A 24,934-nucleotide genomic window follows, 5' to 3' on the forward strand; every position below is an offset into this window, starting at 1 on the left:
ATAGTTTTGTTTCCATTGATCCTAAATTTCAGAGGAATAATCCCTTAAAGTCTGCTTTTGTTCATAGACAGTCTCGCTCTACTCCCAAAGGTAAGAAGGGTTATAAATGGGCTTCTCCTGCTAAGTCCACTCAAACTCCCACTACTCAGAAACCTCCTTTTCAAAACAAGCCAGGTTTTGTCCATCTGCTTTCCTCCATTCTAAGTCAGGTCCCTCTATCTCTTCATCTTTCCTTGTCTCATCCCAGATGGTTAAGAATCATTCAGGATTCTTGGGATCTGTCCAACATCCATCAGGAATACTTCATGGTGGGGAAATCCCTTCCTCCTTTTCTAGGCCTTCTCCAACCTCCTGAGGAACAGCTGCCTTTCTTTCTGGATGTACTTTAGGGCCTTTTGTCTCAAGGCATCATCCAAGCAGTTCCCACTCCCCAGAAGGGGCTTTATTCCAGCATATTTTAGTTCACAGGAAAGCACCTTTTTTAGCTCACCTTTCTGAAGATCCCTTCCTTTTGGATGCTCTCCCTTCAGACTCTTTCCTCTTCTTCTTCTTCAGGAATTCTTGGCCTCTCTGGATCTCAAGGATGCTTATCTTCACACCCCAGTTCATCTCCTTTTCGGGAAATGTTTGCATCTCTGTTTCTTACTTGTATTTTCAGTTCCCTGCTTTGCCCTTTAGCCTCTCTACTACCTCAAGGGTTTTCACCAAATGCCTCCCTACTGTGATTACCTTTTGCAAGATGAAGGGGATACAAACATTTCCTTACCTGGATGACCTGCTTATTCAGGCTTCCTCTCCAGAGTCCTTGCTTCAGCACCTTCACTATGCTATTAGTCTCTTGAAAAGCCTAGGGTTTACAATAAATTTCTAGAAATCATCCTGACTCCTCCTTAGGATCATGTTTTTCTCAGATGAGGGCTCCAGACCATCCCTATGCTTGCTTCCCTGCCTCCATCCAAGGCTCTTGCTCTAATTGCCTTTTTTCAATCCCTTCCTTGAGTCTCAGTTACAATTAGGGAATTTCTAAGGGTTCTGCGATTCATGGCTCCAACCATTCCTATGTTATCTCTAGCCAGATTCCATATGAGAAGGCTACCTATAGTGGTTCCTAAAATCAGTATGGCTCCAGCACTGTTGTCCTCCAGACTTTCTAGTCCCTTATCTTCATGCCTGAAATTAGAGCTTCAGTGGTGGATTCATCAGCTGTCTCTCCTTTTCAGGCCCAAGTTCCCTCTCAGGAACTTTTTTTGGATGCCTCAGACACAATGTGAGGTCTTTCCTTCAGCAGAAGGGCAGGGTCTTTTAGCCTTTCATCAGAGGTCAGACCACATCAACATCAAGGAGATAAGAGCTCTCCTCCTACTTGTTCTTCAGGCCTTTCATACTCTTTTTTTCCTTCCAAGGCCTCTCCAAATCTTTGCAGACAATACCACAGTGATGTAGTACATCAACAAGTGGGGGAGGGGGCACAGTCCTACCTTCTGTACAAATTACCTCTTCAAATTTGGGATTGGATCTAGCTGTCGAAAATCAGCAGACTATTCAGGCTATATATATTCCTTCACAACAAAATATTGTGGCAGTCTCTCTGAGCAGGTCCATAATACAGGATTATGAGTATATGCTTCACAGAGATGTGTTTATTGACATTGTCCAGCAGTGGGATACTCCTCAGGTAGATCTTTTTGCCACACCTTTGAACAGGCAACTTCCTCTTCTTTTACACCAGAGTCCCAAGTCCTCTGGCCTGGAAAGTGGATGCCCTCTGTCTTTCTTGAAAGGGGATATTTCTCTATGCCTTTTCTTCCCTTCTTCTCATGTTGAGAGTCCTGTTAGAGATCATAGGATCATAAGAGGTTACTAGGCTAGTGGCTCCTGGACCCTTACAAGCCTAGCCAAGTTCAACCCATGTTCCCAAGGGTATCTGGTTCAAGCAGATACTAAAATCAGCACCTATTGCCCCTATCCAAAAAGGACACAGGTGGAACCCCCGGGATGAATTTCTGATTACCCATCCAATCACAAAAAATTACACTTAAATAGGACCAATGAGGAGTTTTGTTTAACCTGAATACAAAATGTGTTCCAAAGGTGGGGCAACCTCTGTGAGAGAATCTGTCTGTCCAGCAAGTTCTATTGCTGTCACATACCAGGTTAAGGTCCTTTGAGTGAGTGACCCATCTGCCATTTGACTTGCGAATGTGCAACATTCCCATTACAGCTGGGTCAGAGCTTGCTCTATATGCAAAGCACAGGTCACATCTGAACAGTCTGTAAGACAGAGATTAAAGTAACAATGATTTCAGTCTGTCTGTATAAGACAGATCTTGAAGACCCTGAATTTCCTTTGTAAGGAACCTTTATGGTCTCTCCAATTGCTGCAGGTGTTTGGAAATGAACATACCAAAGGGAGCATTGTACTCTATTATTGGCCTGTTGAGGAAAGAGTATGTGGGGGTTATAACCTCTTTTTTTCTGGAGACAATGCCCTTACTTATGAGATGATTAATCTAAAATGCCCTTCTTGCCACTGTGGAGACATGGTGTTTGCAGTTAAGATTACTTTGACCTGTGTACCCAGCTCTTTTACCACTGACTGTGTGGTTAGAGTATTGCTATTGATGTGGTAGTTTGCAGGAACATCACCCTTGCTGAAGGGGATGATGATGCATTTTTTTTCATTAAGTTTAAGGGCATGACTTTGGCACCAGTCATTAGTCTGTGTAAGACCTTCTTGCAGGATGTTGACATCTCCAGAGGTTTCAATGATTGCTCCCAGTTTGCAGTCATCAGCAAACTTTGTCAGAAGCAGTCCTTTAATTTTAGCTTGTACTTTGGAGAAGTAGATTCTGAACAGTAGGGTTCCCAGAACCAATCTCTGTGGAACACCACTGGTTACAGGTCTGCTAGAGGTGATGGAGTCTCCTGTTTTGACCATATGAGTACTATCAGTGAGCCAGTTTGCAACCCATCTAACAATGTATGGGTTGATACCAGCTGGGCTAGTACTTCAATGATGTCTGAGTGGGGGATTGTGTCAAAGGCCTTTGCTAAGTCTAGGTAGGCCATATACACAAATGTGCTCTCATCTAGGACTTTGGTGACTGTCTCAAAGTCCTCAAAATTTAACAGACAAGATCTCCCCTTGACAAAGCCAAACTGGGTGGGATCAGGCATTTGGAGATTTCCTAAGCTTTGTTAATATGGTCCATGATGATTCGTTCCATGGCCTTGCAGATTAGGCTGGTCAGGGTAATGAGTCTATTGTTCCCAGGGTATGTGGATGCACCCATTTTGTGCAGAGGGATGATGGTAGATGTTTTACATTCCACTGGGATGAAGTCAGTGCTTAGGCTGTGATTGAAAAGTCTGCCCAATGGTGATGCTAATTCCTGTTTTAACCCATGTAGAATACAGCCCGAGATGTCTGGTCCCATAGAGGTTGTGTTTTTGGCCATGAAGGCATTTAAGACCTGCTCCGTGGAGATACTAGGTGGGGACAGGTGTTAAGGATGCTTTGGGGTATATATGTTGGGGACAGGGGAGTGAAGTTTACTATGAACCTGTCAGCCAGCAGGTTTTCTACATCCACAGGTTCTGTATATGTAGTACGATTAACTATGAGTTCATTGCAAATCTAGGCCTTACCTTTGAGGTTACAGATGTAACTAAAGAATGCCTTGTGGTTATCCTTGGTTAGGGAAGCTAATTTTGGTTCATACTTAAGTTTGGGGGACTTCACTAGGGGTATTATTTGCATGTTTAAATTGAGGAGGGAGTGTTTCTAGTTTTGAGACCATTTCTTCCTACTCTTCCACAGCAATTTCTTTTTCCTATTGTGTAGCATATTAATGGCAGTTGTTTACCAGGCAAGTTTGTTTTTCCTTGAAGATCCTGCTTTGGTTCTATCAGGTACGGCAGAGTCAATAGAAGTGTGCAGGTGCTCGTATAAAGCATTGGTGTATAATTCAGCATAGTTGTCTGTTCCATCAGTGGGGGAAGGGGCTATGAAGCTATTTAGGCTGTCATGTAAGAGGTTGTAATTGACCTTGGAGAAGATTTTTAGTCTTGTGTTATAGTTACTTCTAACGAGACTGATTTGTGGTCAGATCTCACCAGGACTCGCCAAACACTGGGTGTGGTGCAGCAGTCTTCCATGTTGGTGAGCACCAGATCCCGAATGTTTTTAGCACCTTGTGGGTGTGTCAACCAGCTAGTCCAGTGCATTGGAGTTAACAAAGTCCAGGAACCTTTGGGCAAGCAAGTTAGAACACGTGTAATTTATCCAGTAAATGGATGGATAATTAGTCACCTAAAACTATGGTGTTTGGTTGTATCTTGATTGACTCAAGTAGATCCAAGTAGGCTGAGTGGTTGTTCTGATTCATGGAGGGGGGTCCTACAGCTGGTAATGACCTGAAGAGGGGTCTTACCTACAGTTAATTGCACCTGACGTAATTCAAGGGAATCGTGCTATTTAACCAATCAAGAGGTGTATTTATCTTTAATGAATATTGATACAACACCTCCTTTAGTTCTCATGCCTTCAGTTTGTGGTCTGAACTTGTGAAAGGAAATGTAACCTAGTATAGCTAGGGTGCTCTCCACAGCCTTAAACTAGGTCTCAGTGACTGCACAAATGTCAGCATCTTCCAAGGTGATGACTGCTTCCAGTGAGTGCAGTATCTGGTTTAGATTCCTACCATTTAGCAGCATAAACTTGAGGTTGTTTTTAGAGGGTATTTTTATGCTGGGAATTTTGTTCTTGTGATATTGCCTAAAAAGGCATTATGGGGGTGGCAGGAGCTTTAGCCAGTGACCAAAATCCCAAGGGTGACAAAGCATTGAGGTCTGTCGACCATGTCATCCCAGACTGACATATACTGGATCCCTTTGAATGACACCAGAAACTAAGCCAGTTATTGAAGTCTATCATTTTTTGTTTGTATTGAGGTATCATCCTAGGTGATGGGAAAATGCTGCTTAAGGTTAGGGCCATACCTGCCTGAGACACATACTCAAAGAGCTCAGTCATGTCTCTCTTCATATAGTCCAGTGAGGTATGTCTCAAGTCATTCACACCAACATAGACTATGACTGGGGTCCCCAAAATCTTGTCAGTGACTCCCTTTTGGCCTATACAGTATTGGTTCCCTCTTCTTCTGCACCTAGCCAAAGGCAATCACCACAAGTTACTTCACAGGGTTGACCTACTCACACAAGACAAAATGGTCTCTCATCCTTTCTTCTTGTCCACTCTTCAACTGGCACTCTGTGCCATAGGGTTTTGATCCCTTTAAGGTACCTTATTTCTGAGGATGTGCTATGTGTCCAAATGGAAGAGCTTTTCTGTATGGTGCCTTGCTCATAACCAGGATCCACTTTCTGTGGCGATTCCTCTGGCTCTCTCTTATTTGTGTGAATTGCTCCATGCTGGGTTGGCATGTTCTTCAGTTAAATCTCATCTTTCAGCTATTTCTGCTTGTCTCACTTTGATTCCTCATTTGGTCTCTAGGTTTGAGGTCAAGCAATTTCTTAAAAGTGTCCTTCATATTAGACTTCCCAGACAACCTATTCCTCCTTCCTGGGATCTTAATTTTGTTGCTAAAAAATTGACTTGGGCTCCTTTTGAGTCTGCAGCTTCAGCTTCTTTGCAGCATTGTACATGGAAGATTGCACTTATTTTGGCCCTTACTTCAGCTAAGACATTATCTGTGCTTCGTCATTATGGCTGTTCCTCCTTCTTTTGGTTTTTCATAGGGACACGGTGATTCTTAATACTAATTCTTCTTTTATGCCCAAGGTGGTTTATGAACTGTCTCTTAGTCAGATTATTAATTTGTCCACCTTTTTTCTTTCTCTGTGATCTGCTAGTGAGAAGGTTCTTCACAACTTAAATTTTCATAGACATCTAGGGTATTATTTGGATTAAGACTAAGGTCTGAGCAACTTTTTGTTTCTTTTAATTCCAGATCTATAGATTTGGCTGTTTACAAACAAACTATTTCTTCATGGATCTCTAAGGCCATTTCTTTTTGTTACTCCTTTCATGGTGAAAGCCTTTCTGCTTCTGTTAAGGCTCATTCTATCAGGGCTGTGACTTCTTCTAGTGCTTTTTTTCAAAGGCTTAGATACCAATTCCATCCTTGAGGCTGCTTCTTGGACCTGTGTCCATACCTTTACTAAGCATTACAAATTATATGTTGTTTCCAGGGCTAGACCTAGCTTTGCCAGAGCTATCCTGCATGGGTTTCTTGAGGGCTCCTCTAGGTCTTCCTCCTTCCAATTTTACGCTTGAGGTTTTGTACTCTCCCTTTACTGAAGAATGCTGCAGCAGTGATATGGAAGGACATAATACAGTTGTGTAAAATCTTACCATAACAGTAGATGTCCTTCCCTTCACTGTTGCAGTATTCCATCCCTCCTTCCCCTTTTCTCTACTCCTCCTCCTTTTATTCCTTCTGGATCCACATGTTCCACCTTTTCTCCTTGGAATGTTGTTACTCCTGGCGCTATTCAGTTCTGAGGTATGTACGTCCGCATCACCTTTTTCACCTATGCCATGAATTGGTAGCATACATATAATGTACAAAATACTTTAAAACCTAAGACTTTGGTATACTGGCCAGACATTGGGTTACCCTTGGCAGGGGATTCCTTTAGTGAAGAATACTGCAGTAGTGAAGAGAAGGACATCTGCTATTATGGTAAGATTTTACACAGCTCTACTTTCCCCTTACTTGAAAGGCTACTCATTATGTGGTGTCACAGAAATCGGTCTATACAAATAGGCATACTTTTCCATCTAGATGTTTTCTGCCAATGTCATAAAGAACTGCAACAGTATTGATACTTAGTACTCATGCCACACTCTCTTATTTATCCTATGCAAAGTCATAAAGGGCACAAGGCACAGAAGCAGTCCTGGATATGACTGTCCATGATTGTGGTCTAAAGCATGACAGCTTAAATGCAATAAAATGCTAAGTGATACATGTGGAAAGTAATCTAAAAAAGAATCCTACATTGTGAGTGGAAGAGGCAGAGATTGGAGAAGTAAAAGGGAGCCTGTGGTTCTCCTGAAGACATAAAGCTAAGCAAGCAGTGAGACAAAGAAGCAAGGAATTTAATTACAATAATGACATGCATAGGAAAAGTATCAACTGTAGATAATAAAAATGTTCTCTCTTTACACACAGGAAGTAACCTCCCACTTGGAATCTTCCTACAAGATGTTGTAGAAAAAAATATCACTCTAACATAGGTAGGGTAGAGGCAGTGAGGGGAGGTGGGTGGGGACAACATTGGTACATGGTCTTCAACAGAATCCATATAAAGACTACTAGGGTTTAACATGTATGGCTTTTTATACCCTATGCTAATTATCTTCAACCTCCTTGGCCCATAGTGCTATATGCTATGTCCCAACATTCCTTGTAGGGTCAAGATTGCAATGGGTTGAACATCATCCCTCCTCTTAGGATGACTAAACAGGCATTAGTCACTCACACCCATTGTCCCCCACCTGCCTCTTCCAATACCTAAGATGCTTCCTTAACTCAAACTGTCCTGGCCATAGTCGAGACTTAATCACAGTATACAGTTCTGAAGATATAAGAAAGAGAGGGGATACGAGAGAAACATTTAAAACACTTCAAGGAATTTACAGACTTCAAGATTGTGTGGTCTGTCAGTAAGATAGCTATGTGAGAACAATATAATGCAATTTGAAGATAAAAGATGGAAAGTGAGGTGATGAGTGATTTTAGTAGTCTTCCCAACGAGCTAACTGCATAAAAAAGTGTTAGAATTCAAGAATACAAGAGAAGACATAAGATCGCTGTTACACTGTGAGGAAGAAAAGCTGTTGGCTATGTTGGAACAGCTGGTTATCCAGAATATATATGGAGAAGTGGCAGGCTAAGTAGGCCTAACCAGGCTTAACCTGCTCACAGAAAGATATGCCTTTATGTTTCTAAACATATAGGACAGAAGCAAAATCGGATTGGGTATTACTTTACTAATACTTGCACCCTTTACTATTAAAAGAGAAACTAACAGATTAAATATGCCAAGTATGCAGCATTTGACACAAAAGTGTATATGCATTTGTAAATATCAGTACTGACATTTCCAGAATTAAGTGGTGCAGGTGCAAACTTTCTTTACATTAGGGTCATACCTGTCAGTTATCCAAAATGTTTGCCTCTTATTTTGGACTTGTCTGTTGCTCATAAAAGTTCTAGATTTCTGGTAGATCACTGAGGACTGAAGTCACTAAATGACATACATTTGAGCTCCAGACTTCATATCCTTCAGAAAAATGCACGCTAATGCAAATCCTATTATTCTAGCCACTTTCTAAGTTTATAAGAGCAATATTTAAAATCTGTGTCTAATTTTGGGTCCTTTGACCCCCATAATTTTAGGTTTTGTCCAGATCTCTTGCGCTAAGAGGTATCATTAAGGTTCTTCTGAGGTCAGAGCAGTGAGAGAGTGTGACGAGACAGAAGTCCACGATCAGCTTCATTTGTAGTCTCTCATTACGCGGTATCATTACTAGGTATACCTGTACACACCTGGTAGGTGAGCTAGTAGTTATCAGCGAACTTCATTTGATAGTTAACACATTATTTAATGTCCAGTATTCTGGACTCCAGATGAGGAAAGAGTTAATTCTCTGAAATTCATGCCTGGCTATGATATAACCATATCGATCTGAGAGGATGATAAATATTGCATTACATGCAGCACACAGCAAGCCATTTGCTGACAGGACCAGTTCTTTTCCTTGAGTGTTTTATGCTTCTTATGGACAGCTACGTGAGAAGTAGTTCTTTGCACTCATAGTCAACTATCAGCTTACAGTTTATTGTTTGATAAATGCTCAGTTTATGATTTACGCTGTGATAAATATCTGACTTTAATAGGAAAATGGCCAGCAGTATATTGACATTGGGAAATATGCACGTCTGTGGCTTGAGTGGTGATGGTGGGTAGGGTAATAACAAGACCTTAAATCTCATGGCAAGTAGAGCATCAGTTGTTTCGGCTACATTTATTGGACTTTTAGTACGTCTGTCACACGTATGTGTAGTAAATACTTCACTGCTTAATTTATGATTCACTGTTTAATATATGCCGATGAGGTTTTGCTGTGCACACGCTTTATTTAGGGGTACATTTCCCACTTAAAGTAAAAGTAGTAACAGTTTTCGAGGTGACAACCTGTTAGTCACACATTTGCAGACAAGCGGGTTTTGCTTCTTCCGTTAGGTTCAAGGGGGTTAAAATGATGGGAAAAACTATTAATGTAGGACGATAAGCACACACACACACACACACACACACACACACACTGAAAATAGTCTGCATGCAAACAACACCAGAGGTGTATTTGCAGATTGTATGCCCCTATTGTAGAAAAATGCTTGCAAAACTGAAGATAAATCCGTTCCCTAGTCAGTGCTCAAGTATTTACAGCAGAATATAAGATAAGGGAAATAATTAAAAGTATGAAAACTGAAGCATACGCAGTATGGTACTGTTCCACCTTCGACGTGAACACTGCTTAGGGAAGTAGGTGAGACATGGAAGTCGTATATTACTCAACACACACACTTGCCTAGGGTATTTACATAGTTTCAGGATGTTTGCAATGTAGACCTAGTTACGGCTCATTGAGTAAGACGGGGGTAAATGGAACGGGAGAAGTACTCCTATCACATCGGCGTTCTCATCAGTGTATTGCCTTCCAGCTTATTTAGATCTTGTGAATGCCCTGCACCCCACCCCCACCCACCAAGTGCGAGCATTACTTCGGCAGCCGAGCAGCAGCTGCGGCATCCAGGCTGTACTAAAGCCGGAGCTGTGTACACATTAAGACGTTGGTAATGGGCTAATTTTCGTCACCACGGCCGCTCAGGGGTGAGACTAGCTTTCAGCACCAAGAAATGGACAGCGACTTGAAGCTCCACTGAACTGTATGGCAACACAGTTCAGCGCCACTGACGGTGGAATGGGATTAGTTTTCAGCACCAAAAGACGCTGGACAGTAGCAGTCTTGCAGAGCTCCTGCAATAGGGGAGTGAGCAACAGGGACAGTCAGTGACCAGCAGTGAAATAAATCAGCACATCATTTCCATCATGTTTATGAAAATGAGCGTGCGATATATAAACGCCTATTGACTGCATCGGTACTGTTGTAGCAATGTCTTCTTTGATTTCCACCCAGTTCTTATAAACACAGCAAGATACAGCAGAGTACTAGTTCTGTTAAAAAAGAACCCGTTCCGGTCCTGGATGAGCTGCATGCTGTTCTGATACCCTTGCCTTAACCGAGGTTGTGAAAGTGAAGACATTCTGCCAGTATTAGGAGGCACTGACTTGGCTCATTTTGAGTGGAAGCATTTGCAGAGAGATCGGGAGGGGACGTCTCAGTTTTGCATAGTCCATGCTGCGGGATTTCTAAGGGTAACTAATGGTGTTAATTTCCAAGTTGCTTAGCAGATTCTATTAGCCATAATCTGTTTTAACATCAACCAATTATCCTCACTGTTCATACCAGAGGCTGTGGGCAAACAAGATGTTTTCTTCCCTAGGATTTAGTTTTTCTCGTTAATTGTAATTGGAGGCTTAACATTTTTGACTAATTACTCGAGGTAGTTTTATTACTGTCAGTAGCGGCAGTATGTTCAAGTCCATGGCGTTCCAGCCTTGCGAAAATGAGCTTTGAGGATGATCTTTCCATAATACACTATATGCATAAATAAAAGGAGGTAGCCTTGTTGCTAGACATTGGAACTAGCAGACATCTATTATGAGCGCAGGTTCCATTTCAGCACCACGCTATTTGGATTAAGTATAGTTCGTCTGTGCCTGGCTCTTGCTTCAGCTGCAGCCCGTCTTCCAGCACTTCTCCAGGAGGACAGTGCTTTCTTTTATTAGTGCTACTATTACTGTTATTTCGTTGTTAACATTCTTACGGTGTTTCACTCAAATACTCCACTTCTGAAGCCTCTTTCACTAAAGTGACACGGGAGACGTACATTATTTATTAGAACCAGGAAATACTGTGGAACTGATTTACTCTTTGAAGAGGTTGCATTCATCGCCAGCTGCACAGCGCCGTGCTCCCCTGGTCGAAGAGGCCGAGCAGTAAGGTTTGAAAACTTAAGGGGAAAGGAGTTCAGTTCCTGCAAGCGCAGCAAAGTGTAAGTTACAGTTTACTATAATTTAAGCAATGCAAACCTCAGCAGTCTGAAATGGACAAAAAAATTCTGGCTTCACTGGAGACGAAAAATGTCACAGAAAACTCATTGGATGCAAACCAGTTTAATTATTTATTTTTTTTGATTTGGAAAGTTGTAACCGGCATCTTCAGGGAGATTCCCTTATCATGTGGAAGGGATATTCTGGAGCTAAATGTTTTTAGGTGTGAGTCCAGAGTTAGTGGACATGGCACTGCTTCTTCCTTTTTTCATTTACTTTTTTTTTCTGGATGTAGCTTTTGTAGAGATCCACCAAGTTAGGGCAAAGTCAGCTTGTTGGTATACAACGAGCCTTCACTGAACGTGGTACCAGTTAAAACTCTTGTTTGCTGTTTACCACCTCACTACTCACTTCCTTGCATTCAGAAAGACTGAAGCCAACCCTACCATGTTTGTGTTTTTTTTTTTTTCATTTTCTTTTTCGTTTTACAATGCTTGATTATTTAGAACTACACCGACAACAACATTAATTTTGAGAGGAAGCAGAAGCTGACCGATGTTGTGTTTAGTCCAGTAAGTTAATAATACTCCCAAGCATTTTCCTTCTCTGCTGATTGTGTCACAGTCTTTATGATGTATTACATTTGTGTTTATTTATGCAATGAGTTTAAAGAACACATTTTTTACAACTGAGTTGACAGGTTTATCTGTACAATGAAGATTGTAGTGCATGTTCCAAAATATGATGCCGAAAGCATCAACAGATAAGGAAAAATATTTGCGGCTGACAAGCATGAACCTAATAACACGAAAGCAAGAGATAATTCTTCCCCGGAGAAGTTTGCTTGGGATGCGCCTTTGCAGGCTAGCTCTGATAAAGGCATTTGCATAATTAGTTTAGATCTGCAGTTCTTAGAACCCAGGGGGACTTCTTTTTCCTCTCCAAGACATGCTGCTTGTTAATCCTACTCTAAATTAACGTTTTCACTCTCTTTTGGTCAGAGTGGCTTAGCAAAGACCCATATTTTGTTTATTTTCCATGTTTAATTTATTACGCTAGGCATGGCTGTATCTTTCCCCATCATTACTTATCCGAATTTACTAGAGAGCAAATTATAATTAAAAAGCACACTTAGACCAAAGAATGCGTATGGTTTTATCCACTGCAGATGACTTAATTTGGGTTTATTGATTCATTCGTTATTCTAATGCTTTAGGCATCATTTGGCATTAGGTGTTTGATAAGGACTTCAAAATAGAATATATTTCTGGTGCATTAATTTCTGTACTACAAGTCTCTTACTGTAGTACACCATGTTTAAGAAGAAAGGCTGTCTTGGTCACTGTCCTGTGGTCTGGTTAGAAGTACTGCAGATGAGGACTGTAAAGCCATTTGTAGATTTGCTACTGCTGTTTATCTCTGACTCACATAACAGCATTAGCAATGATGGTGTCTAAAAGATGAGCCATGTGTAAAGGATGTGGGATGCCATATCCAGTGGGTAGACTGGATATTAAGATGAGGCTAAACCCTCCAGCATTTCAAGCAGGGGAATGCAATTTTCCTACCAAATATATATGAATGCAGGACTATGGATGAGTGCCTCAAGTTTCCCCTTGGCAATAATTTACAGAGATTTATTTAGATACACATTCCATGCAACTGTTTTCCATCTAACCATCCACTGGTATCTACCAACAGTACTTAACTACCTACATTCATAACTTACCTACCGATATGTATATTTACCACATGTCTTTCTGTTTGTATAGCTATCCATTTGCTTTGTTTGTGAATTTATATGTTGCATTATTTGTAGTTAATTTATGAGTTACTCCTGTTAAAATTCATTCTTAATTTGTTTTTCAGAACATTTGTTGTTTGAAATTTTATTTTAAATGCAGTGTTATTCTTAGGTTTTATTTTATTTCATTTTTTTTTGTATAATAATTTTACATTTCACATTTCTTTTCCAGGTCCCCTCTGAAAATAGTCTTCACCCAGAAGGGCTAAAGTGGTTAAAATGTAAATAAACAAATAAATTAAAAATGGAGCACAATAGATGCTGCAAGCATTTAGTCATATCCAAGTAGACTCACACATGCAGTATATACATACACACACGTGCAAGCACGTACACACACACACACACACACACACACACACACACACACACACACACACACACACGCGCGCAACAAAATCACTAAAACTGTTTCACTTGCAGATGAAAGACACTACATAGCAGTGTAGTAATAACTTGGCTATTTATTCATCTTTTTCCAAAACTGTTTTGCTCATTTTACAACACAAAATTATACTGCAGGGTGTGTATATAACCTAATATAAATGTGCAAGCCTTATATCATTGAATGTACTTGAATCATGCCTGCAACATACTACAAAGCAAGGTTTACATCAGACTATGATCATGCAAGCCCTTGTAACAGATTCCAGAATCCTCAAAAAGGCATCTGTAAACATGTTTGTAGACACAAACTTAGTCTATAATTCTTAACACTCTATAGAAGTTTATTTCTGTAGAAAAATAAAAATGCAGGCACAACATAAGCCATGATGAAATACCACAGCAGATTTAGATGGTAACTTTTAGTCATTGTAAAGGAATAGATGTAGAAGAGGCAGTAAACTAGAGGTGTGTGAGAGTTGTGATGCAAAATATTTTCTGCAGAAAAAATTTATTCTGCTCCTGTAGCCAAGAAAATATAGATATTATATTTTACGTGAGGAGTCAGGACAGTATCCTAAACTAAAAGCAAATGATGCAGCTGTGGGCAAATCATTTCCAGCAATCCAAAATATTTTATGCAATACAGATTATTTAGGAAAAAACTGATGGATGTCATTTTTGTCAAGAGAAATCAGAAGAGTCTGATATTTATAAAAGCTTTTTTCTCCCAGTATCTTCCATCCATCAGTCCACCCAAAGCAAATATTTCCATTCATCCTGCTTACCACGGCAACAGTCAATGAAGAGAGATGTCACTAAAGTAGGCACCACGGGATTTGCTAGACACCTACTACTAGGTGAATGAATATGATGAATCTGTGTGTGTGTGTGTGTGTGTGTGTGTGTGTGTGTGTGTGTGTGTAAAAAGAGAATTGCAGAACTTTTAAAGTACAACCACATCATCTTAAGCTGTAGCCTTTTTGTTCTACATTGATACTATAAGAAACATTAGATGACATAGTCATGTAGCTAATGTTTATAGCAGAACCTCTTACTTTTCACTTGGATGATTTTTGTATGCATTTTGGCCTCTTCATCTCCCCTTGACCTTTAAGCTCACATTCTCACATGACCCTTTCACCTTCCTGCTTTCCAGAATCTGAGGGTTCCAAGCATGGGTGTGAGAATCAGAGCTCCTAGACTTTCATCATGGGGGTAATCATTTTCTTCTGCTCCAAACCCCCCCATGTCTTTTGATCAGCTGCCATGGTGCAGTACCTGCTATACTAGGCAACTTGTGCTTCTGCACACCCACACTGTCTAGCTAAAGAGCCATGCTGTGTCCTTAAAGGGCTTGCATCCCATGTCCTAATTGGTTTGCATATCAACCCCTCCCTTCAGGATAGACAAGTCACATGGATCAATCACCTCTACCCCGTGTGACTGGCTCTTCCAGTATTCCAGTCATTAATTAAACCTGTGTTATCTGATGTGCAGTCAGAATGTGGTATCTCTGCTCCACAGTGCTGGTTCCAGCTGGAATGCTGTATGCAGGAATATCTCTTCAGCTTACTCAGGTCTTGAGATGCTATTATGTGATAGAGGTCAGGCAGGTGCTCCCCACTCTTTTTGTCTTTAACTATTAGTATATGGGTGGTCCCTAAAGAAAGCATACAAGTTAAGTGAACTGTACGGGGACATGAAGTACGAACACAAATGCAGGTGGTCTTCCTAATAATAGCACTAACTTTGTGCTGGGTCTCAGATTTGGTCAACCAAATGGTCACTGACGACAGAATGAGTCAAATGCTGTAATGTGTCTGTGGGCATCAACAGGGGCATAAATACATCAGTTAAGCATTTCAGTCTTCAGGCTTGTATTATATTGCATCTTAGCTTTGTGTAGTGGGTAAACATGTTGTGGGTTTTGCTAGATTGTATCATTGTGCAATTAGTTATGTACAGTGAGGGAATCGAACATGCAACAGGTCTGTGTTACATTGCATCGTCATGCAGTTACATGTGTATGGAAGGGAAGCAAGCATGCTGTTGTCTTGTATTATGTATATCATACAGTGCAGTTACCTGTGTACAGCAGAGAAACAAGCATGCAGTGGGCTTGCTACATTGTATTGTCATGCAGTTACAGTGTACAGTGGGAAAGCAGGTATGCAGTTGTCTTCTGTTACAATGTATTAACATACAGTACGGTTACCTGTGTACAGTAGAAAAACAAGCATGCATTGGCTTGTTACATTGTATCATCACACTGTTAGCTTTATTCAGTGGGAAAACAAGCACGTTGTGGGCTTTGTTAGATTGTATCATCTTACAGTTAGTTGTGTACTGTGGAGGAAACAAGCATACAGCGGCTATGTGTTAAACTGTATCATCATGCAAATAGCATTGTGCTGTGGAGAAACAAGTTTGCTGTGGTCTTTGTTAGAGTGGATAATTGTGCAGTTTGCTGGGTGCAGTGGGGAATTTCATCTCTGTTCACTGCAGATACTGTTTACTGATTAACTACAAGGTTTACTTCTATGGCATTAGACATCCTGTTGTCCTGTACCTCCACAAGTCTAATAACTTCACAAATACCGCAAACAAAGACTTAAATCTTCACCAGCAAATAAATAAACATGATGGAGAAATGGATTCATCATGCACCACTTCCCCCACGTCTGGAATAGGCCGCCCCCTTCAGATTAAACAGTGCACTACACAGTCATCCTTCATTCAGAAATTGGATGCCTGGATTATCCCAGCACTGACTGGCATAGCCCTCCTACAAAAAGGGGTGGGTACCAGCAAGGCAGAAATGGTCACAGGATTCAATTGCCATGAAATTCCTATGAATCCTTTGATTCAAACATTCTCTTTAATATGCTATCAGTCTTGTCTTTTTCCAACCAATAATTTGGAAAGGAGTGAAAGATGGTTCATATGAGTGTCTAGATGAAATGAGTTTAAAAACTGTGTTGGACTGGGGCTAGCAGAGTAAGGCATCATCCTCTGCCTAACTGTTGAATCTTTAGCATTGGTAATGACTTTAAACACACATGCTAAAAAACTCACAAATAGCCCAATTGCTATCATGTCACATTACTCAGTTTATCACTGTCAAGAGAGGCATTGTAAGTAGGCTTAAAAAACAGGAATACTGGCCTCTTCATGCAGAGTAATATTTAGGACTTTCTAGGCAGTTTAATGTTTTACTTGCCTTATCCATTTTACATCTTCTCATATTCCTGTAACGAGGTAATACTTGCAGCTATGGCAGGACATCCTATAGTTACTGTACTCTGTGCTGAGCGATGCAGTCACTGTAATTGAGCTCTAAGACTGGAATCTTCCTAGTAAGTATGTTTGTACTTCCTCTGCAAGTATCCTTAATGCTTGTGGTGATGATAGACATGCTACATTGTTGGATTCAAGATATAAAACTTGTCTCATTTAGCTGTTACCATCATAGTTGGAAGATGTAGTTATAATATATTGAATATAACACTAAATATGATTTTATCTCACCTTTATTCCCCTACCGAGCAATGTTTATGCTTAGTTTTTTTATTTTGGACAGACTACATGTCATGTTATTTTAAAATATACAAAAAGTTTTGAAAGAAAAGTATTACATTTGTGGGACACCAGAAAGCAAATTTATATTCTCATTTTATTTGAGTACTGTGCACCTCAACCTTTCACACTGGTATTTATAACAACTTTATCTTGCATGATACGTTTACTATATAAATGGAAGCTATTTGCATTCTTATAATTTTGTTGTTGAGTAAGATATTCTAAATTAGCTGAAATGAAATGAACCATATATTTCATGAGGCAAAGTAGATGGGCCTGTATGAGATAACATGAAACTATTGGATTGATAAGACCTGGTTACTTTAAGACAGATCATGCAATATGCACATTTTTAGATCTTAACGTTATGGCTTTACTTCTGGTTTATTGTGACACAAACAGGTGTGCTTCATCTCCCTTATTAACAAGAGAACTAAATCAGGCAACTCTGAAAAGAGCAGGACTGTTTTTTTATAGAATCTTTAAAAGAGCAAGTGTACAAGGTCAGCATGTGGTTATGATGAAGGGAATGTAAAGCAAACCTGAACTGTTATAGCTGTCCAGGTGTATTGTAGCTGTCTAGGTGTTGTGGCAGAAGTGCTTTATATCACATGAGTAGATGTCAGGTAGAAGCATTGTAAAAATCTGTTTGCCACTTCACTTGATTAGTGACTTTAGTGTTTCTAATTTTTAGCAGGTAAATTAACTGTAACTTTCCCAGCTATGAATTAAAACTATGTAGTCCTGATACTCACCTGATACTCATGCATAAGGCAGCTATGTGGCCTGAAATGTTTTGTGACTCTTTGTAGTATCTGACTTCAATCCAACAGAAGTGTTATTGTCAAGAAAGTAATCGTCAAGTATTAAAAAAAAAAAAAAAACACACACACACATTATTAACAATGTCATCTCAACTAAACAGAGTGAACTAAAGCACATGAGTTAAGACTACTACAGACATATTCAAATTTCCAGTAGTTTGCACCAGAGGAGTTTCAAAATGTAAGTCTTATTTGAATAACCGGGCAATTTATTTATTTTATTGCTTTTGTTTACCAGGAAAGTCCGACTGGGCACACGTCTCATTTTCTGTGGAGGCTCAGGGCAAATTGCTCCAGCTTACAGAATGAGTAGAAGGCAGTTATATAAGATTTACATAATAAATGTACATACATACGTAGACAAGTAATGGTATGACAGTTAATCAAAAAATAATAAATCTCCATGCATATTATACTAAATAAAAATACATAGAATAGTAAATGATATGAGCGTTAATGAAAACATATTGTTGTTGTAGTTAGGTGCACTACTTTGTTTAGTTGGATTCCATATTGTTGTAGTTAGGTGCACTACTTTGTTTAGTTGGATTCCATATTGTTGTAGTTAGGAGCACTACTTTCTGTAGCTGGATTCCATATTGTTGTAGTTAGGTGCACTACTTTGTGTAGTTGGACTCCATATTGTTGTAGTTAGGTGTACTACTTTGTGTAGTTGGATTCCATATTGTTGTTGTAGTTAGGTGCATTACTTTGTGTAGTTGGATTCCATATTGTTGTAGTTAGGTGCACTACTTTGTGTAGTTGGATTCCATATTGTTGTAGTTAGGTGCACTACTTTGTGTAGTTGGATTCCATATTGTTGTTGTAGTTAGGTGCACTACTTTGTGTAGTTGGATTCCATATTGTTGTAGTTAGGTGCACTACTTTGTGTAGTTGGATTCCATATTGTTGTTGTAGTTAGGTGCACTACTTTGTGTAGTTGGATTCCATATTGTTGTAGTTAGGTGCACTACTTTGTTTAGTTGGATTCCATATTGTTGTAGTTAGGTGCACTACTTTGTTTAGTTGGATTCCATATTGTTGTAGTTAGGTGCACTACTTTGTGTAGTTGGATTCCATATTGTTGTAGTTAGGAGCACTACTTTGTGTAGTTGGATTCCATATTGTTGTTGTAGTTAGGTGCACTACTTTGTGTAGTTGGATTCCATATTGTTGTAGTTAGGTGCACTACTTTGTGTAGTTGGATTCCATATTGTTGTTGTAGTTAGGTGCACTACTTTGTGTAGTTGGATTCCATATTGTTGTAGTTAGGTGCACTACTTTGTGTAGTTGGATTCCATATTGTTGTTGTAGTTAGGTGCACTACTTTGTGTAGTTGGATTCCATATTGTTGTAGTTAGGTGCACTATTTTGTTTAGTTGGATTCCATATTGTTGTAGTTAGGTGCACTACTTTGTGTAGTTGGATTCCATATTGTTGTTGTAGTTAGGTGCACTACTTTGTGTAGTTGGACTCCATATTGTTGTAGTTAGGTGCACTACTTTGTTTAGTTGGATTCCATATTGTTGTAGTTAGGTGCACTACTTTGTGTAGTTGGATTCCATATTGTTGTTGTAGTTAGGTGCACTACTTTGTGTAGTTGGACTCCATATTGTTGTAGTTAGGTGCACTACATTGTGTAGTTGGATTCCATATTGTTGTTGTAGTTAGGTGCACTACTTTGTGTAGTTGGATTCCATATTGTTGTAATTAGGAGCACTACTTTGTGTAGTTGGATTCCATATTGTTGTAGTTAGGAGCACTACTTTGTGTAGTTGGATTCCATATTGTTGTAGTTAGGTGCACTACTTTGTGTAGTTGGATTCCATATTGTTGTAGTTAGGTACACTAATTTGTGTAGTTGGATTCCATATTGTTGTTGTAATTAGGTGCACTACTTTGTGTAGTTGGACTCCATATTGTTGTAGTTAGGTGCACTACTTTGTTTAGTTGGATTCCATATTGTTGTAGTTAGGTACACTAATTTGTGTAGTTGGATTCCATATTGTTGTTGTAATTAGGTGCACTACTTTGTGTAGTTGGACTCCATATTGTTGTAGTTAGGTGCACTACTTTGTTTAGTTGGATTCCATATTGTTGTAGTTAGGTACACTAATTTGTGTAGTTGGATTCCATATTGTTGTTGTAGTTAGGTGCACTAATTTGTGTAGTTGGATTCCATATTGTTGTTGTAGTTAGGTGCACTACTTTGTTTAGTTGGATTCCATATTGTTGTAGTTAGGTACACTAATTTGTGTAGTTGGATTCCATATTGTTGTTGTAGTTAGGTGCACTAATTTGTGTAGTTGGATTCCATATTGTTGTTGTAGTTAGGTGCACTACTTTGTTTAGTTGGATTCCATATTGTTGTAGTTAGGTACACTAATTTGTGTAGTTGGATTCCATATTGTTGTTGTAGTTAGGTGCACTAATTTGTGTAGTTGGATTCCATATTGTTGTTGTAGTTAGGTGCACTACTTTGTTTAGTTGGATTCCATATTGTTGTAGTTAGGTGCACTACTTTGTGTAGTTGGATTCCATATTGTTGTTGTAGTTAGGTGCACTACTTTGTTTAGTTGGATTCCATATTGTTGTAGTTAGGTGCACTACTTTGTGTAGTTGGATTCCATATTGTTGTAGTTAGGTACACTAATTTGTGTAGTTGGATTCTATATTGTTGTTGTAGTTAGGTGCACTAATTTGTGTAGTTGGATTCCATATTGTTGTTGTAGTTAGGTGCACTACTTTGTTTAGTTGGATTCCATATTGTTGTAGTTAGGTGCACTACTTTGTGTAGTTGGATTCCATATTGTTGTTGTAGTTAGGTGCACTACTTTGTGTAGTTGGATTCCATATTGTTGTAGTTAGGTGCACTACTTTGTGTAGTTGGATTCCATATTGTTGTAGTTAGGAGCACTACTTTGATTAGTTGGATTCCATATTGTTGTAGTTAGGTGCACTACTTTGTGTAGTTGGATTCCATATTGTTGTAGTTAGGTGCACTACTTTGTGTAGTTGGATTCCATATTGTTGTAGTTAGGTGCACTACTTTGTTTAGTTGGATTCCATATTGTTGTAGTTAGGTGCATTACTTTGTGTAGTTGGATTCCATATTGTTGTAGTTAGGTGCACTACTTTGTGTAGTTGGATTCCATATTGTTGTTGTAGTTAGGTGCACTACTTTGTGTAGTTGGATTCCATATTGTTGTAGTTAGGTGCACTACTTTGTGTAGTTGGATTCCATATTGTTGTAGTTAGGTGCACTACTTTGTGTAGTTGGATTCCATATTGTTGTAGTTATGTGCACTACTTTGTGTAGTTGGATTCCATATTGTTGTTGTAGTTAGGTGCACTACTTTGTGTAGTTGGATTCCATATTGTTGTAGTTAGGTGCACTACATTGTGTAGTTGGATTCCATATTGTTGTTGTAGTTAGGTGCACTACTTTGTGTAGTTGGATTCCATATTGTTGTAATTAGGTGCACTACTTTGTGTAGTTGGATTCCATATTGTTGTAGTTAGGTGCACTACTTTGTGTAGTTGGATTCCATATTGTTGTAGTTAGGAGTACTACTTTGTGTAGTTGGATTCCATATTGTTGTAGTTAGGTGCACTACTTTGTTTAGTTGGATTCCATATTGTTGTAGTTAGGTACACTAATTTGTGTAGTTGGATTCCATATTGTTGTTGTAGTTAGGTGCACTAATTTGTGTAGTTGGATTCCATATTGTTGTAGTTAGGTGCACTACTTTGTTTAGTTGGATTCCATATTGTTGTAGTTAGGTACACTAATTTGTGTAGTTGGATTCCATATTGTTGTTGTAGTTAGGTGCACTACTTTGTGTAGTTGGATTCCATATTGTTGTAGTTAGGTGCACTACTTTGTTTAGTTGGATTCCATATTGTTGTAGTTAGGTGCACTACTTTGTGTAGTTGGATTCCATATTGTTGTAGTTAGGTGCACTACTTTGTGTAGTAGGATGCCATATTGTTGTAGTTAGGTGCACTACTTTGTGTAGTTGGACTCCATATTGTTGTAGTTAGGAGCACTACTTTGTGTAGTTGGATTCCATATTGTTGTAGTTAGGTGCACTACTTTGTGTAGTTGGATTCCATATTGTTGTAGTTAGGTGCACTACTTTGTGTAGTTGGATTCCATATTGTTGTAGTTAGGTGCACTACTTTGTTTAGTTGGATTTCATATTGTTGTAGTTAGGTGCACTACTTTGTGTAGTTGGATTCCATATTGTTGTAGTTAGGTGCACTACTTTGTGTAGTTGGATTCCATATTGTTGTTGTAGTTAGGTGCACTACTTTGTGTAGTTGGAGTCCATATTGTTGTAGTTAGGTACACTACTTTGTGTAGTTGGATTCCATATTGTTGTTGTAGTTAGGTGCACTACTTTGTGTAGTTGGAGTCCATATTGTTGTAGTTAGGTGCACTACTTTGTGTAGTTGGACTCCATATTGTTGTAGTTAGGAGCACTACTTTGTGTAGTTGGATTCCATATTGTTGTAGTTAGGTGCACTACTTTGTGTAGTTTGATTCCATATTGTTTTTGTAGTTAGGTGCACTACATTGTGTAGTTGGATTCCATATTGTTGTAGTTAGGTGTACTACTTTGTGTAGTTGGATTCCATATTGTTGTTGTAGTTAGGTGCATTACTTTGTGTAGTTGGATTCCATATTGTTGTAGTTAGGTGCACTACTTTGTGTAGTTGGATTCCATATTGTTGTTGTAGTTAGGTGCACTACATTGTGTAGTTGGATTCCATATTGTTGTTGTAGTTAGGTGCACTACATTGTGTAGTTGGATTCCATATTGTTGTAGTTAGGTGCACTACTTTGTGTAGTTGGATTCCATATTGTTGTAGTTAGGTGCACTACTTTGTGTAGCTGGATTCCATATTGTTGTAGTTAGGTGCACTACTTTCTGTAGCTGGATTCCATATTGTTGTTGTAGTTAGGTGCACTACTTTGTGTAGTTGGATTCCATATTGTTGTAGTTAGGTGCGTTACTTTGTGTAGCTGGATTCCATATTGTTGTTGTAGTTAGGTGCACTACTTTGTGTAGTTGGACTCCCCTCTGCGCTGCAGTATAGTTATGGTGTCTTCATTTCCTCACTTGCTTCCATGATCAAGGCATGTCTGCAACTGCCAGAAATAAACAACTTTTCAATGCTGGGACAGAATGCTAGTAGAACTGTATGAACTCTGTTTTTTAAAGTCTGTTGACTACATTTCCTTGATGACATTTGTCACAATATCCCTTTGTTAGTGTCACAACTAGTAGCAAACTCATCATTGAAGTTAGAAGATCTGATGAGTGTGGATTTCACTCTCTAAAGAGGTGTTTGGGATTATTTTCCAATATTCACACTGCAGTGCAACATAAACGGTATGCCATCATTTGGGTGATACGTTAAAATGAGAGCTGCTCAGGTGGATGTAAAAGGTCTTTCCAGCACTTGTCAAAAAAGGTGGGTATTTATTATGGTGCCTGTGAGCACTTGCCTAGTATTACGCCAACGTTCAACACATTACATAACCAAGTTAAAATCACAAGCAACAAAACCTCTCAACCTCTTAGCCCAGGAAATCTAGACAAAGTCTGACATAATGGGGGAGGGGGGGGAAAAGTCCCAAAAAAGGACACATTTTAAATATTTGTCTTATAAACTTAGAAAATTGTTAGAATAACAGGGTTTATTTTTCCTGCATTTTCCAAAGTTATGAAATCTGAAACTCAAATGTATGTCATTATTTAGTGATTTTAATCCTCAATGATTTACCAGAAAACCACATATTTTATGAGGAACAGACTGAAATTGTGAGGCAAAAATATTCAAGAAATAAAACTATATCGCTCCACTTCAGAAAAAATAAACTTCACATATGTATATATAAATATTAAGTCTACTGAATATCTTATTTTATTTTTTGTTATACAATATTTCCCTACCCTGTCTTTGCCACAGACATACTGCCAGTATTACTATCAGATCAAATTATTGCACTTTTAATTCATCTGCATGTTAGCAAAACCTGCATTACAAATGTTCTTCTTGTATAGAAAGTCAAAAAGCCTGTGATATAGTTCTCCCCAACATTATTGAATATGTTTCATATAAAAAGGCAGGTGAAACTTTTCAAAGTCACACTCTGCATATAAGCACCTGGTTTCCTCATTCTCTGTTCTTTTGCATTTCATTTCCTTTTTTAATGGTACTGTTTTATGATACAATCTCCAAAAAAGTCTCTGTGGCCTCTCTTCTCATAATCTCTTCTTGTTATTTTTAATAAACTCTTCCTTATTATGTCATCAAACTGTTTTAATATGTTTTATACCAACATTTCCCATTACTGTAATGCTTTCTACACATATTCCTTAAATAAAACCAACTTGATACACTGTCTATACTGAATTTTATTTTTCTTTGTCATTACCCCTTTGTCTTGTAATTCTGATATTATATGAGGATACTTTCATTTTTATCAACTGTATTCTGAAATGATTATCTGACCTAACATGCTATTCATTACCATGCAGAAACTGACTTCACATATGCAACCACAGTCTAGGCAATGTTCTAGCCTCCTTTGATTTCTTTATTGTAAAATATTTTCTTGTCTGTGGGGTTTAACTTAGTCCCTCATATAATAGAAACTATTACCCCATCACTTCACTTTCCAGATTTTCTGTTAATGAAAAAATAGAACATAATATTCAAATTTTCCTTTTATGAATGTGAAATTTAAGTTATAAATTCTCCATGCTTTGATAACCTGTATAATTTATATACATCGCTAACATATATAAGACCAATCCCAAAATCTTACACCCAAAATTACAGTTTCCTTGTAGCCCACATTATAAATCAGGATGTTTTCTCACATGCATCTCTTGACCAAAGTTTCTTGATATTAGCTGCAAAACCTTTATAAATTATTCCAAATTTAACTCCTGTTTCATTATACACATTGAATCATCAGCATAGAAAATACGTGGGTATGCCATTATATCCCCTTGCTTTCATTCTTAACCATAACATGTTACCATTAGTAGTACTAAAACTGCATTAATCAATCCAAAAAGTATAAGGCTTAAGGTACAACCCTGTTTTAAGC

At 38.8% G+C, this 24,934-nt stretch overlaps 1 protein-coding gene across 1 annotated transcript in view; it reads left to right on the forward strand.

The window, feature by feature from the left end:
* Window positions 1–9,586: 9,586 nt before the first annotated feature.
* Window positions 9,587–24,934, forward strand: part of GRM4 (glutamate metabotropic receptor 4) — a 3,082,936-nt gene continuing 3,067,588 nt past the window's right edge. The window contains exon 1 of the mRNA XM_044076481.1: window positions 9,587–11,213. The gene's annotated coding sequence lies outside the window, so the exon portion shown is untranslated. The remainder of the gene's footprint in view (window positions 11,214–24,934) is intronic.

Source organism: Protopterus annectens, chromosome 7.part0, assembly GCF_019279795.1.
Source record: "Protopterus annectens isolate FY-2018-M chromosome 7.part0, PAN1.0, whole genome shotgun sequence".
NCBI lineage: Eukaryota > Metazoa > Chordata > Ceratodontiformes > Protopteridae > Protopterus > Protopterus annectens.